At 40.5% G+C, this 17,534-nt stretch overlaps 1 protein-coding gene across 1 annotated transcript in view; it reads right to left on the reverse strand.

Annotated features, from left to right (window-relative positions):
• The window catches only part of CPVL (carboxypeptidase vitellogenic like), a 127,112-nt gene that overhangs the window by 68,540 nt on the left and 41,038 nt on the right, over positions 1-17,534 (reverse strand). The window lies entirely within an intron of this gene.

The following is a 17,534-nucleotide window of genomic DNA, read 5'->3' on the forward strand; positions in this document are numbered from 1 at the left end:
GGTAAAAGGCAAATGTCAACCATCTTAGAAGGACTAATTAATACCAATTAGGATTTTAAAAAACAACAAACAGCCATATTCCACAGGAGGCAGGCCATGTATTCTTTGCCCCACAGTGTAAATTTCACAATAGTAAAGGCACTCTCACTCCTTACAGTATTCCGCAGAATACCAAGGGACATGCAGGTCAGGGGCTGGGTGGACAAAAAGCTAAGTGAAGATTCTGACTTCCTTTCACAATAAAATATTATGGACCATTGAGCATAATCCTGCCATCCATAGAATTTGTCTTACCATAAAGTTCCATTAAAAGCTTATAAAATAACTCGAGAGGCTAGAGAGATAGTACAGTAGGGTAGGTGCTTGCTTTGCACACAGCCAACCCAGGGTGATCCTTGCATCTCATATGGTTCCTCGAGCACTGCTGAAAGTGATCCTTGAGTGTAGTCAGGAGAAAATTCTGAGGACCACTGGCCATGGGCCCCAAACAAAACTAAATAAAACAGTTTAAGTCCAAAATGAAGATTTAGTTGTAAAATGATACAAAATTTAAAATCAATACATCTTAAAGGAAGACAATAATAATACTGAGTGGCCTCTGAAATGATCATTTGAAATGATCCATTTCATTATTTTATGCCACCAGGTTTTATATTTCAATTTCCTGAAATCCCTATCCACAGCATGATAATAATAATTTATTTCTTGACTATGAAAATATTGGTTTAAAATAGTTTTGTATTTTTTTCCATCAAAAATGTGCCCTCTCAATATCTTCTCTTGTATAACTTACAGAATCTTGTTATGTTCAGAGTAAAATTCTCAGTCTCTGAGATCTGTCTACATCTTCCATTCAATACTTATTCTTCTAGGTGTTCAGGCCAAAAGTGTTGGTGCCATTCTTTATATCTTTTTTTCTCTCCAACTCCACAAATGTGCATCAGCTACTCTTGTCAATGCTGCCAATTCTAACAGAATTTGTCTGAAATTCAGTGTCTTCTCACACACCTACTTCATTATCTTGCTCCCAGTCAACCTCTTTTCTCACCTGAACCATTGCCACAGTCACCAATCTGGCCTTCTGTGCTTTCTCTTATCCCCCATCCTCCACCCAAAGTCTGTTTTTAAGACTTTTTTAAGTTTTAAGTTCCTTAAAACCTGAAGGAAATCATTTCAGTCCTTGGCTTAAGCTTTTAATCACTTCTTGTCTCAGAGCAAAAATCAAAGTGCTCGGTTTTCTCCCCTGATCTGCGTGGGACTGGAACGGAGGCCCAGCTCTTGGCAACAAAGCTGAACGTCTCCTATTCCAACCAGGTACATCCCGCCCCCAGGGCCTGGGACTCTCTCTGGGCATATGCAGCTAGCTCCATCTCCTAGAAAGCCAGTTTTCTCCCCTGATCTGCGCGGGACTGGAACGGAGGCCCAGCTCTCGGCAACAAAGCCGAATGTCTCCTATTCCAAACAGGTACAGCCTGCCCCCAGGGCCTGGGACTCTCTCTGGGCATGCGCAGCTAGTTCCATCTCCTAGAAAGCCGGTTTTCTCCCCTGATCTGCGCGGGATGGGAATGGAGGCCCAGCTCTTGGCAACAAAGCTGAACGTCTCCTCATTCCAACCAGGAGACGTTCCCAACTCCTCGCCCAGCGCCAGGAACTCTTTCCAGAGCCGCGGCTGCTAATGCGGCCGCAAAATATTCTCCCACTACAAATGCCATAGAAACCATAAGCTACCTTCTTAGATGGAAACTTCTCTAGTTTAGCTCAGCCACCAGAAACACAGTAGCCAATAACTCATAAGCCTATCTTAACTCACACTGCATATCAAGCAGAGTAGTAACAGTGACCGTGAAGGACTAAACCACATTTGTCACAATGGTAAAGCAACGGAAAAGCCCACCAAAATTTCTTATTGAAGAGTCTAGCCCAGATGACACCAACAGTACTGTAGTGTTATACAACCTCTCTGACAAGGAATTCAGAAGGGAGCTACTTAGGATGCTTAGGGAACTAAAAGAAACAATGGAAAGCAATGCCAATAGAAGACAAGAGGATTTGAAGGCAGAAATGAGGAAAATGCAATCAGAAATGTCAGACCTGAAAAATCTGGTAGGCGAATTGAAAAACTCAGTGGAAGGCCTCAGCAGCAGAGTAACAGCTGCTGAGAACAGAATCAGTGAGCTCAAAGATAAAGTTCAGAGACTCTCCAGAAAAGAGCAGAAAATGGAAAAGAGACTCACAATTCGGGAACAGATGGCAAGAAAAGATCGTGATGAAGCCAAGAGGGGTAACATAAGAATTATTGGAGTCCCAGAGGGACAGGAAGAAAACCTTGATGAAGAAGAAACTGTCAAAGACATCATTGCTACAACGTTTCCAGAGCTGAAGAAAACTTGTGACCACATTCAGGAGGCCCGAAGGGTACCAGCTAGAAGAAATCCGAATAAAAATACCCCAAGACACATCCTGATAAAAATGACCAAAACCTTAGACAGAGGCAAAATTCTGAAAGCAGCAAGATCGAAGAAAGAAATCTCTTACAAAGGAGCATCCTTAAAATTCACAGCTGATTTTTCTGATGAAACCCTCATGGCCTGAAAACAGTGGTGGGACATAGTGAAAAAACTCAATGAAATAAATACCTCTCCAAAAATACTTTACCCAGCGAGACTCTCATTCATAATCGAAGGAACAACACCAGTTTCACAGACAAACAACAGCTCAGGAACTTCATAGACTCAAAACCATGGTTATAAGAACAACTAAATGGGCTACTTTAAGGCAAGACAGGCCCCTCAAACACACCAAATTTCAACAGAACAATGGGACAAAATCCCATAACAATAATCTCTCTCAATGTCAATGGGCTAAACGCACCAATTAAAAGACATAGAGTGGCAGGATAGATTAGAAAATTGAACCCAACATTCTGCTGCCTGCAAGAAACACATCTCAATAGTCAAAGCAAACACAGACTCAGAGTCAAAGGCTGGAAAACAATCCTACAGGCAAACAGCTCCCATAAAAAAGCTGGGGGGTAGCCATCCTAATATCAGACCACATAGATTTCAGAGTGAAGAAGGTCATAAGAGACAGCGAAGGCCATTTATTATTGATCAAAGGATCTTTACAACAGGAAGAACTTACAATAATAAATGTATATGCACCTAATGAGAGACCAGCAAAGTACTTAAAACAACTACTCATAGATTTGGAAAAAGACATCAATAGCAACACAATATTAGTGGGAGACTTCAACATCGCTTTGTCACCGCTTGATAGATCAACCAGACTCAAGCTTAGCAAGGACATACTTCATCTGAGGGAAACAATGGAAGAAAGGGACTTAGTAGATATATACAGGAAACTTCATCCTCAAAAAGCTGAATACACACTCTTCTCAAGTGTACATGGAACATTCTCCAAGATAGACCACATGCTGAGCCACAAAACGTGCCTCCATAAAATTCAGAAGATAGAGATTGTATCAACAATTTTCTCAGACCATAATGCGCTAAAATTAGAAGTAAATCACACACAAAAACAGAAAACTAAATCAAACACCTGGAAATTAAACAGTGCGCTATTGAACAACGAGTGGCTTAGAAAGGAAATCAAAGAGGAAATCAAAAGATTCCTAGAAACGAATGAAAACGAGAACACGAGTTACCAAAACTTATGGGACACAGCAAAAACTGTGTTAAGAGGAAAATTTATAGCTCTACAAGCATTCCCCAGGAAGGAGGAGAAAGAAAACATAAATAACCTAACCTCACAGCTTAAGAGCTTGGAGAAGGACCAACAAAAGGAGCACAACCTGAACAGGAGAAAGGAAATGATAAACTCAGAGCAGAGATTAAGGAGATGGAAACCCAAAAAACAATCTGAAAGATCGAAGAAACCAAGAGCTGGTTCTTCGAGAAAATTAACAAGATCGATAAGCCTCTAGCAAAACTTACAAAGAAAGGGAGAGAGAAAACCCAAATAAACTGAATCAGAAATGAAAAGAGGGTCATTACAACAGAAACTACAGAAATTCAAAGGATCCTCAGGGAGTACTTTGAGAAGCTTTATGCCATGGAACATCAAAACCTCGAGGAAATGGATAAATTCCTAGACGCCTACAGACTTCCAAGGCTGAACCAAGAAGACCTGGAATACCTGAACAGACCTATCACCATCAAGGAAATTGAAATGGTAATAAAAAGTCTCCCCAAGCACAAAAGTCCTGGCCTGGATGGATTCACTAGTGAATTCTTCCAAATCTTTAAAGAGGACTTACTCCCAATCCTCTTTAAGCTTTTCCACGAAATTGAAATATCAAAACCACTTCTGAACAGTTTCTACGAAGCAAATATCACAGTGATACCAAAAGCAGACAGAGATACTACAAAGAAAGAGAATTACAGGCCGATATCCCTGATGAACACAGATGCAAAGATCCTCAACAAACTACTAGCAAATAAAATCCAACTACTCATCAAAAAGATCATACACCATGACCAAGTAGGATTCATCCCAGGGATGCAAGGATGATTTAAAAAGGTAAAGGCCCTCCCGTTGATCGTCGATTTGCTCGAGCGGGCCCAGTAACGTCTCCATTGGAGACTTTGTTGTTACTGTGTCTGGCATATCGAATATTCTCGGTAGCTTGCCGGCCTCTCCGAGAGGGGCGGAGGAATCGAACTCGGGTCGGCCATGTTGGCCGCGTGTAAGGTGAACGCCCTACCTGCTGTGCTATTGCTCCAGCCCAAGGATGATTTAACGTTCGGAAATCAATCAACATAATCCATCATATCAACAAAAGAAAAGATAAAAAGCATATGATTAGATCATACACCATGACCAAGTAGGATTCATCCCAGGAATGCAAGGATGATTTAACGTTCGGAAATCAATCAGCATAATCCATCATATCAACAAAAGAAAAGATAAAAAGCATACGATTATATCAATAGATGCAGAGAAAGCATTTGACAAGATCCAGCACCCCTTTATGATGAAAACCCTAGCCAAAATGGGTATAGAGGGGACTTTCCTCAACATAGTTAAAGCCATCTACCACAAGCCTACAGCAAGCATCATCCTCAATGGGGAAAAACTGAGAGCCTTCCCTCTAAGATCAGGGATGAGACAAGGATGCCCACTCTCTCCACTGCTGTTCAATATAGACCTGGAAGTACTTGCAATAGCGATTAGGCAAGAAAAAGATATTAAGGGCATTCAGGTAGGAAAGGAAAAAATCAAGTTCTCACTATTCGCAGATGATATGATACTATACTTAGAGAACCCAATAACCTCCACCAAAAAACTCCTAGAAACAATAGACTTGTATAGTAAAGTTGCAGGCTATAAAATCAATGCAAAAGTCCATGGCTTTCCTATACGCAAACAGTGAGAGAGAAGAAAGCTACGTGAAAAAAACAATCCCGTTCACAATTGTTCCCCAGAAAATCAAGTAGGAATCAGCTTAACTAAGAAAGGAAAGGACCTGTACAAAGAAAACTACAAAACGCTACTTCAGGAAATAAAAGAGGACACGAGGAAATGGAAAGTTATCCCCTGCTCATGGGTCGGGAGACTTAACATTGTCAAAATGGCAATACTACTGAAAGCATGATATAAATTCAATGCAAACCCTATAAGGATACCCATGACATTCTTCAAGGAAATGGAGCAAACGCTCCTGAAATTTCTATGGAACAATAAACCCCCACGAATAGCTAAAGCAATTCTTGGGAAAAAGAAAATGGGAGGAATGAACCTCCCGAACTTCAAACTATACTACAAAGCAGTAATAATTAAAACAGCATGGTACTGGAACAAAGGCAGAACTGCAGACCAATGGAATAGGGTTGAATACACTGACATCTCCCCTCAATCATATGATCATCTAATCTTTGATAAAGGTGCAAGAAATGTGAAGTGGAGTAAGGAAAGCCTCTTTAACAAATTGTGCTGGCATCACTGGATGGCTACATGCAAAAAAAATGGGCTCAGAACTCTGCCTAACACCATTTACAAAAGTAAGATCAAAATGAATTAAAGACCTCAACATCAGACCAGAAACCATAAGGTACATTGAAGACAAATTTTGCAAAACCCTCCATGACATTGAAGCTAATGGTATCTTCAAAGATGCCATGGCAATGGCCAAGCAAGTAAAAACAGAGATAGATAAATGGGACTATCTTAAACTAAGAAGCTTCTGCACCTCCAAAGAAACAGTGACCAAAATACAAAGACAGTCTACAGAATGGGAAAGGATATTCGCCGAATACACATCTGACAAGGGGTTGATATCAAGGATATACAAAATACTGGTGGAACTCCACAAGAAGAAAACAATCAACCTCATCAAAAAATGGGGCAATGAAATGAACAGAAACTTTCTCAAAGAAGAAATCCGAATGGCAAAAAAGCACATGAGAAAATGCTCTACATCATTAATCATCAGGGAGATGCAGGTCAAAACCACAATGAGATACCATCTCACACCTCAGAGACTGGCCCACATTCAAAAGAACAGAAGCAACCGATGCTGGTGCGGATGTGGCGAGAAAGGGACACTCCTTCACTGTTGGTGGGAATGTCGACTGGTTTAGCCCTTCTGGAAAACAGTATGGACGATTCTCAAAAAATTAGAAATTGAGCTCCCATTTGACCCAGCAATATCACTCCTGGGAATATATCCCAGAGAGGCAAAAATGTATAGTCGAAGTGACATCTGCACTTGTTTGTTCATTGCAGCACTCTTTACAATGGCCAGAAACTGGAAGAAACCCGAATGCCCAAGAACAGATGACTGGTTAAAGAAACTTTGGTACATCTACACAATGGAGTACTATGTAGCTGTTAGAAAAGATGAAGTCATGAAATTTACATAGAAGTGGTACAACATGGAAAGTATCATGCTAAGCGAAATGAGTCAGAAAGAGAGGGATAGACATAGAAAGATTGCATTCATCTGGGGGATATAAAGTAACAAAATATGAGATTAATACCCAAGAATAGCTGAGATCAGCACCAGGAGGATTACTCCATAGCTTAGAGGCCAGCCGGGTATTCTAGGGGAAAGGGCAGCTCAGATAGAGACGGGAGCACCAAATAAAGGGTGCTTGAGAATCCTCCCAGGAGGGGAGATGCATGTCGAAAGTAGACTATGGACTGAACATGTTTGCCACTCAATGCCTCTTTTGCAGACCACAACACCCAAAAGGAGAGAGAGAACACAAGGGATTGCCCTGCCACAGAGGCAGGGTGGGATGGGTGGGACGGGGGTGGGAGGGATATTATCCATGGTGGTGGAAAATGGGCACCGGTGAAGGGATGGGTATTTGATCATTGTATAATTGAAACGCAAGCACAAAAAATTGTAAATCTACAACTATACCTCATGGTGTTTCACTAATAATAAAAAAAAAAATTTAAAAAATTAAAAAAAAATCAAAATGCTTTTGTAGAGGAATGAGTATTTACATGATATGGCCCCATCCTCTCTTACATTTTACTTCCTGCTGCTCATTTCTCTCCAGCCCCTCAGCACCACAATCTTGAGATCCAGTCGTGCCTTCCATCATGGTCTTTGCATTTGCTGTTCCTACCAGCTGGAATGCTCTTCTTGCAGATGTCAACAGCTAACTTCTTCATTTTCTTTGGCACTCTATTTAAAATTTCAATACCCTTTCTTGACAGTTTGTATTCCCTTCCTCTCCATTTTTGTCTTAAACTATATCCCTCTCCAATATACATTCATTTATGTCTGACCTATTGCCATTCCCCACCCACTCTAAAATACTCCACAAACAGTGGAGTATCTTTCTATCTTGCTTATAACTGTATCACTTGTTTCTGATGCCGTTTATTTCTTGGGGCTCAATAAATGGCTGTTAAGTGAATGCATCTCAATGTATTTGATGCCGTTGAAACATAACAGTGCTATTATTTTCAAAATAGAACAGCCACATGACATCTGAATAATTCCTGACAATTCTCAAATCATCTATGACATTAAAGTTCAGAAACTTTAAACAATAGGACCAGAATTAAACCTGGTTTGACTTATACTACACCCTAAACCTCTTCTAACTCATAACTGCCTATGTCATATATAATTTATATTAAAAATATATACAGACACCTTGCATAATAATAATTACTTAGGGAAAATATTAAATCTGAGAAATATATACATGTGTACCCTTGAGCACATTTCAGCTTCCTTGTGGTTATACACTGATTGTGTTCACAAGTCTGGAATTGTTTAGTTGCATATTTGTGCTCTGTTTTCTTGTTAGGCGCAGTAAATGAACATTTATCAAATAAAATTTCCATAAGATGATGAAAAAAGCAAATTTCCTTGAGTAATCATTTCACTGGTAAAGATTTATTATATCATCCTTGTTCCATGGCTTACTGGGCAATTCTCTGTCAAAGGCATTATGCTAGTTACTTGAAGAGACACAGAAGTGAATAAAGCTCACAGCTTGCTCCTGCAAAGCTCATCATTTCTTTTGAAATTACATTATAAAAAATTTGATTCAAATGTGATAGGGCAAAATCTATCATTATTATTCCCACAACATCTACATTTCCCTGCACATCATCAGAATGTTAACATATTTCTGATGAATGAATGACTTAGGTGGCTTTATTTCTAAACCTCATTTCTCCATTAGAAATTGGTACAGATACTTAAAGAATATATCTGGCAGTGATACGATGATTGAAGCTTCTCCTTATACTATCTGGCTATAAAACACCACTTGTGCTCTTTCTAAGACATATATACTCTAATCTGCCATGTAGGTAGTGATGACAAGTTTAGATGAAAAGTCCACATTTTTGGTATGAACATTTATTTTCACAGTACTGTAGCACCACATACAATTACAATTTTGAAATTAAGTAGTGAAAGTAAGTTTGTGCATACTAAATCTTGTATTAAATAACAAATAACAGAGATTGGGGAAACAATAGAGGAATGCTTTCAGCAAGATAGAAAGATATCAAAGATATACTGATTAATAGAAAAGAAATTGTCTCAGAGTAAAATGGTTACTTATGAAAAGAATATATAAACATTATATGACAGAATGTGAATGTAAAGAAATGTGTATAAATATTTGTGAGAAAGGAATTTTAGGGAAAGAACCTCTATATGTGATCAAGCTGGATAAAAAGCTAACAAATTATTATGAGAATTTTAAAATCAATATTTAATGTAAATACAACCCTTTTACAAAACAGTATTTTCATTTCTTTCCTTGGGTAGAAGAACAAAGGTATCCTAATTTATAGTTAACTTTTATAATGTCACAATTATTCTGCCTAGAAGATGGAGACATAATGACACAGACAATATAACTGATAAAAACTCTGGTTGTGATGCTGGCGTGGATGTGGCAAGAAAGGGACACTCCTTCACTGTTGGTGGGAATGTCGACTGGTTTAGCCCTTCTGGAAAACAGTATGGACGATTCTCAAAAAATTAGAAATTGAGCTCCCATTTGACTCAGCAATATCACTCCTGGGAATATATCCCAGAGAGGCAAAAATGTATAGTCGAAGGGACATCTGCACTTGTTTGTTCATTGCAGCACTCTTTACAATAGCCAGAAACTGGAAGAAACCTGAATGCCCAAGAACAGATGACTGGTTAAAGAAACTTTGGTACATCTACACAATGGAGTACTATGTAGCTGTTAGAAAAGATGAAGTCATGAAATTTACATAGAAGTGGTACAACATGGAAAGTATCATGCTAAGCGAAATGAGTCAGAAAGAGAGGGATAGACATAGAAAGATTGCATTCATCTGGGGGATATAAAGTAACAAAGTATGAGATTAATACCCAAGAATAGCTGAGATCAGCACCAGGAGGATTACTCCATAACTTAGAGGCCAGCCGGGTATCCTAGAGGAAAGGGCAGTTCAGATAGAGAAGGGAACACCAAATAAAGGGTGTTTGGAGGATCCTCCCAGAAGGGGAGATGCATGTCGAAAGTAGACTATGGACTGAACATGTTTGCTACTCAATGCCTCTTTTGCAGACCACAACACCCAAAAGGAGAGAGAGAACACAGGGGATTGCCCTGCCACAGAGGCAGGGGGGGATGGGGGGATGGGGGTGGGGGAATATTATTCATGGTGGTGGAAAATGGGCACTGGTGGAGGGATGGGTATCTGATCATTGTATAATCGAAACCCAAGCACAAAAAATTGTAAATCTACAACTGTAAAAAAAAAAGGAAAAAAAAACTCTGGTTGTGAGAGTAAAAATTGATAGCACCAAATTAGGGAGGATGAAATAGACTGTATTCAGGGCGATGGGTGGGGGTCTTTGAACTCTTTGATAGCGATAAAGGGAGGTAATTTTAGACACAGAGACTATCAATCTCAATACCACTGCAAACACATAACCTCACCTATAATAAAAATCAAATCAAATCAAGGTTCCTATTTGCTTGAAGTAAACCTATTTTTAATTTTAAAATAGCAAACCACCCACATTTAGTTGGGGTTTTCTCTTGTTGTTTCTGTTTTGGTGTCACAAACCATAGTGCTTGGGTCTCTTTTATTTACTCCTTGCTCTGTGCTAAGGGATCACTCCTTTCTGGGACCCAGGAGCACATAGGGAGCTGGGATTGAGCCAGCTCTGCATGCAAGGCCTACACATTGTACTATTGCTCCAATCCCATGTCCACATTTCTTTTCTTAATTTTCAAAGAGCAAGTCATCCACACTTCTTTGGTATCTTTCACCTTTGTGACTATCATGTGGTTCTGGGATATATCGAGGCCGGAAATTAAGAAGAAAAACATACTTAATTTCTGAGCATCTTTTATAAGCGAGGTTATTTCCTCTACTTTAAGTTGAGCCAATATAAGGTTAACATGATTGCTCCACATCTTTAAATGGTGATGAAAACACAAATCTATGCATTTCAGTCACGGGCTTTGCAGGAATTCTACCTAGGTTGGTTGCCTCTATCCCTCCTAATTCTTAAATCAAATCACATTTCAGTCAATGGTCCTGGAACAGATTATGGGTCCCTGAGACTGGGACCTAACTGTGGGCTTATTCACTCCACACTGTCTACACAGATCATTCATGCAAAACTACCCAAAGATGTGTAGCTGTTTAATTATGTCTCAAACAGATTTCTCAGGGTTCGGTCCACATCTGCTAACCGAACAATAATGACGTGCACCTCATTTTTTGGCTTCCTAATGACTCTCACACTTCCTTGCCCTATGTCAGTGTGACAAATCCTTCACCACTGCTTTTATTAATCATTCCATTGGTTGACTGACTCGGGCTGCCACACAGTAGGCAATTATAAGATTATTTTATGGAAAACAATCCTGAAGCTTTATCATGAAATTTCAATTACTTTTGCTCTCCTAGTTAAAACAAGGGTTGTTCATCCCCCGTATGCAAGATCAGACTTGTTTATTCTTCCTGAATCATTTATTTTTCAATTTAACGATTCTTCAACCACCATAAGCATGTTAAAAGACAGACAGACAAAAAAAATGAAGTGTATTTTATTTCATCTAGCTCTCCCTTTTCTGGATATGTTTTAAATTGAAAAGAACCTATATTTGCTTGTGGAGGATAAATTTAAGGGTGGTTTCCTGGTAGATTAAACATGGACTATGGGGCCCCTTTAGATTTTTAATAGTGATCCTGTAATTGTATGAACTCTTTCTTGTTCCTTTTGTTCTGGGTTCTGCCTTGAGCAATGAAAAGAACAACAATAAACAACTATCAGTCCTGTGGTTTCTCTGATCTCTCACTGGTGTTCGCCAATGTGGGCCGCAGCTGGCCCAGGAAGTGCCTGAAGTCTGTGAATTTACAGTCACCTTCCATGGGATCAGACTAGCCTCACGAAGGCCCTGAGCAGCATCAAAGCAATTATAAATGGAAAGAAGAGCGCCAGAAACGATCATAACACATATTTTCTTTCGAATTCAGCAGTGACTTCCAAATGAGGAACCCAGCCAAAGAAACCTATTTATCTAACACAATCATTCCAATGAGGCTTGCATCAGGATTTTGTCTGCCCTGATTTACGCTGCATTTCCAGCACTGCTCTTCCTGGCTCATTTTTCCCTCTGTGACCCTATTTTGAGTTTGCCTCTGACAAGGACTGGAGACATAAAAGTGTGTTTGTGTATGCTTGCCTTTGCTGAAGCTTACAGATGCAGTAAACCTCCAGTTTTTGTCCTACATCAGAAGGCACTCAGCATTCGCTTCTCAATCTTTTATTTTCCCCATGAGAGAAAAAGGTCTCAACATCACTGTTGAATAGTGGTTTTAAATCTTGGTCTGCAATCTTTCTGAGTTCTGAAATGATGTTTGGAACAGCCTAATGGAAATCATGTTAGGAGCATATTGTACTTGTAAAAATAGTCTAGAGAGAATGTAATGCTTGGTTAATTATCCAGATGTGTAAAAGCACAATGAAATTGAACTTAAAGAAACTTGTAATTGTGTATTCCATCTGAATCTCTCCCTTCTTGCATGTTTCAACAGCACTCAAAGCAGACTTACTGTACCCCAGCCACCCAGTTACTTTAATGGAGGAAAAAGGATTTCATATCTGAATATCAAACCTCAATCAGCTTCTCTGGAGGAAAAAAAACATGTCAGAGAATAATACTATAATGAAAACAATCTCCTCTTACAAAATTTCACATATGGTAGCAGTTACTATTGTTTAAGCTACTCTCAGTCATCTACATTTCTTACTAAAGTTTAATTTAAAAAAATAATAGGATATAAGCAATTAAGTTGATTCTTCTGCCTCAACGTGTGCATTTCATGGTAAAACAAAAAAAAATTGTTAACAGTGGTGGTTGATGATGGCCACTGAGATGAGACACACCTCAATCTCGCCATGGTGTCACACTTGTGACACACCAATGCACAGGCCCCAGTTTCTCACCTTTGTCTGGTAAGTGGAAAAGGGGAGTCTACTCATTGGTCCACAATGGGCCATATAGGAAGATCAAGGTTATTGTCATCCTTCCTGTGCGCTGCCCCTACTTCCCCTAGCAGTCCACTGACTGCTGGGTAGGTGCCCAGAAAATGTGCTCTGATGGAAGAGTCAGACCGGCACTGTGTTCCCAAGCTCTGTTCCCAAGTAAAATCCAGGGAATAAGGGACATATGATGAAAACTTTTTACACACCTTGAAAACCACAAAGAGTGGTGAAAAGTCTAAGCTTAATTGAGTAACACAACACAGCAGCCAAGAGACCAGGATTAAGATCCAGTGACCTTGACTTCATCTAGCCTTGGGGGAGAAGCTTACTTCACTCAACACCACTGTTTTCTCCAAGGAGTGGTCTTAAAATGGCCAGTTAGGAAAATTAATGAATGAGAAAAGTTTGAACTTCAATGTTGCGGTAATCTCTACAACTTCCTAGACATTTCTCGACCATGCGTCATCTAATTTCAAGACCACAGGGCTGCAATTAAAAAAATATGGCTTCTAACAAGAATATGACTTTATCTAAACATCTATTCCTCTTGAGTATCAGCTTTAAATGAAACTTGCAAAATCTACAGAAATAGGCATACAAGAAAAACATTTTGATCTCCATCCAACTTTCAGTCACATAAATTTAAGAGAAGGTATGCTGCCTTCTAAGTGATATATTATTTGATATTAAGATGGTGCTTTTAAGAAATCCCTTCATTACAACCAGGGGTAAAAATAAAAGATGCCCCCCCACCTCCACTGTCTCTCTCCTAAACATGATGCCAACTTTGGAGAAACCCAGTTTCAAGCCAGGTGACTCAACCAGATGAATAAACCCTTTTGTTGAAAGGATTACAGTTAATTTGACTTTTAAAGAGAGATTAAACACGCTAAACCACAATCTACAAACTAAGTTCTTTGTTCACTCTGTAGAGATAGAATTCAGAAGGTGGCATCTGCATAAAAGATTTAACTAAGCACTTCCGGTCCCCACTTTAGACATCTCACTTTATCAGCTGCATTTGTGTCCTCATACTGCTTGGCTCCCCTCAGATAAATCTTGTATGAATTTCTGATTAACTCATATCCTTTCCAGCTAAAGAATCAGGAAATTTCAGGTTGTATGACTGAAATCTTGCATTCAAAATTCAGGGGGGCCAATTTGCAAACATTTTCATATGAACTTGTTCGGTTCTTCAGGTTTCAGCATAAAACTTGACTTTTCTCATTTTACATCTTCCAAATAGTCACAAATTCACTTTCAACTCTAAAAGAAAATATTGGCAAGTCCAAATGAATGTAACTGAAAATGGATATTTGTCATGTGCTTAAGAGTTAAAACAATGTGAATGTTATCTAGTAAAATTCAGCAAGTTTCAAACTTTGACGAATAATTGCATTCCTATGTCTTCAAGCCTTTATATCTCTTGGAACTTCCATTTACTCCATAAAAATTCTATGATCAAAGCCAAGTCTTTAGATTTAAAATTAACTCTTGGCCAGAAAGAAATACATAAGAACCTGGAGAATTTCTTTTCTGTTTCTATAAGGTTGATGAACCTTTGAGATTCCATACAAAATACTCAAAGACAGGTTCAACTTCCTCCTATGGAGGTGGGAGTGTTCTGTGGGAAGAGGAGAAACAGGGAGAAGTTGCAGTTTCAAGGAGAGAGCACCCGGACTTCACACTGTATCTCCAAACACGGTGTTACAATCCTTAGCAAATTCTTTAACTACATTCTCTGGAGAGCTGGAGCGATAGCACAGCAGGTAGGGCGTTTGCCTTGCATGTGGCTGACCTGGCTAACCCAAGTTCCATTCCTCTGCCTTCGATTCCTCCACCCCTCTCGGTGAGCCTGACAAGCTACCGAGAGTATCTTGCTCGCACAGCAAAGCCTGGCAAGCTCCCCATGACATATTTGATATGCCAAACACAATAACAACAAGTCTCACAATGTTACTGGGCCCACTCGAGCAAATCGATGAACAATGGGAGGACAGTGACAGTGACAGTGACATTCTTTGGACTCTTGAGTCCAGCTACTTAGATTACAACCTTGGCTGGTTAAACCTTGACCAGGCATACCTAACTCTCTAAACCTCAGTCATTTCATTGTAAAGTGGGATGAGGGGATGGAGAGCGAGTACAGCAGGCACAAACATTTGCCTTGCACAGAGCCCACTAGGCTTTGATATCTGGTATCCCAATGGTCTCCTGAGCCTACCAGGAGTAACCCTGAGCACTGTTGGGTATGATTACCAAACCAAAATTAATTAATGAATTTTAAACATAAACGGGGATCAGAGTAGCAGGGCCAGCTTTATCAGTTTAAACAGATATGGGTTAAACAAGGATATTTATAAGCTAGAAGGATAAAACAGTGCTCAGTGTCATGCATATCTTATGACCCATTCTCAATAAATATTCTCAAATAAAATCTATAAAGTACAAGAGGTAAGCTAAGTACTTCCCAGGCTCTTCTTCTAGCTACCAAGTTTGGTGATTACAGGTCTGTCTAACCAGGATAACTGTGGTGATCTACATAGCTGCCATAGTGGATCTCCCGTCCTCCCTGCGATGTTCTGCCTTATTTCTGTCAGTGTCTGACTTCTCTCACCACAAATATCTTTCTGTGGCTTAGGCTCTGCCCTCATTCATATATAAGTATGCTGGGAATAAGAATAATTGATCAGATTCTTCCTAATACAGAGTAAAGTGATAGTAAGAGTGGGAGAGAGAAAGAAAACTATAGCACAGGAGCTGGAAGGAGCCTAGAGAAATGAATAGTAGCTGAGAAAATACAGCCCAGGAATGATGGGAAGTGGGATTTGGATGACCTGGAAAATAAGGGAGAAGAAAGAAGGGTCTGGGGACTGGGAGCGGACCAGGAAAGTAGCTGGAGGGAAATGCCATTGACATTTGATTTTTTTCTTCCTTTTGGGTCATACCTGGCAATGCACAGGGGTTACTTCTGGCTCTGCACTCAGGAATTACTCCTGGTGGTGCTCGGAGGGCCATATGGGATGCTGGGAATCGAACCTGGGCCAGCAGTGTGCAATGCAAACGCCCTATCCGCTGTGCTATGGCTCCAGCCTCAGTTTCATTTGTTTTTGTTTGGTTTTCGGGTCACACCCAGGGCTGCTCAGGGCTTACTCCTAGCTCCATGCTTAGACACTACTCCTGCCAGTGCTCAGGGAACCACCTGCTGTGCAGGGGTTTGAGCTGAGGTCAGCTGCATGGAAGGCAAACACCTTGTCCCTGTATTGTCTTTCCAGTCCTCAGAGATATTTTAATGTCCTCAGCACCAGCTTGCCCAAAGCCTCTCTGTGACATTCACTGTACACTGTGCTTAGGATGGTAGGAAACAAGTGAAACAAGCATTCCCTCACTGGAACCCAATGGGGTAATGATGATTGCAATAAAGGCCACTGGACTGTGATCACTCAGAGGAAGGAAGATCAAGTATGCTATGAAACTATTTATTTTTATTTGAGGGTTTCATGTTTTGCTTGTTTGTATTTGGACCACACCCAGCAGTGCTCAGAGGTTACTCCTGGTTCTGTGCTCAAAGATCACTCTGGTGGTGCTCCGGGGACCATATGTGGGGTCAGGCATTGAACTGTATAGAACGCAAGTATCTTAATCCAGTTACCATCTCTCTGGACTTAAAACTCACTAATTTTTTTCTCTTTTCTCTTGGTCTTTGGGCCCCACCCAGCAGTGCTCGGAATCTCTCTGGAGATACTGTGGGAAACCACTGTTGCTGGGGATCAAACCTGGGCCTCCTGCCTACAAAATTGGTGCTGCAGCCCACTGGGCTGTGTCTCTGACCTTCTCACTAATTTCTAAATAAATTTAATCTGTCCTCAAACCAACCACCCTTGCAGAACCGCTTCTCAGGTGAGTCAGCATCTTCCAGAAGCTCAATGCTCACCATTGATTCCGTCTTCAGGATCTGCTTCAACTTGTTCTTGGGGGCTAAATGTTTCCCTAGAGCCTTTGAGCCACATGCTCTAATGGCCCATGCCATCACACGCTCCTCGCTCAGCCTGCCTTCCTGTGCACACTATTTATGCGTTAGCTCCTAGCAAGGCCCATGGATGTTGAGGGGATCCTCAAGTGTGTCTGGACCTCAAAAACAAGAGCAATCTCACTAATAGTTACTGGCTCGGAGAGGATAACAGTTATAAGGAAAGTTAATTATGTGAATTCATCGCAGCTTGTTTCTCCTTTTGAAGTCCGTTTTTTTCATGCCTCAAGGAGGAGAGTGATTTACAGACATTTGTCTCTCCTTAGAGAAAATGAATTCCAGTTGGCGTTCTGGGCTGGGGGGCGGGGGGAAACAGGGCTGGCGACAAGGGCTCGCCATTGCCCGTGAGACTCCAGGCCTCCGCTGGTTGCTTAGTCCTGGTCTCTGCATAGTGCCAGGCCCCCCAAGGGTGGCCAGGCATATTTTGCTTCTGTTCACGGGAAAAATGAAAACCTCCACAATGGCTGATGCTGAAGTCTTTGTTCCACCTTCATCTCTGAAGCAAAGCAAACTACTTTC

Source organism: Sorex fumeus, unplaced genomic scaffold (assembly GCF_029834395.1).
Source record: "Sorex fumeus unplaced genomic scaffold, SorFum_2.1 ptg000037l, whole genome shotgun sequence".
Taxonomy (NCBI): Eukaryota; Metazoa; Chordata; class Mammalia; order Eulipotyphla; family Soricidae; genus Sorex; species Sorex fumeus.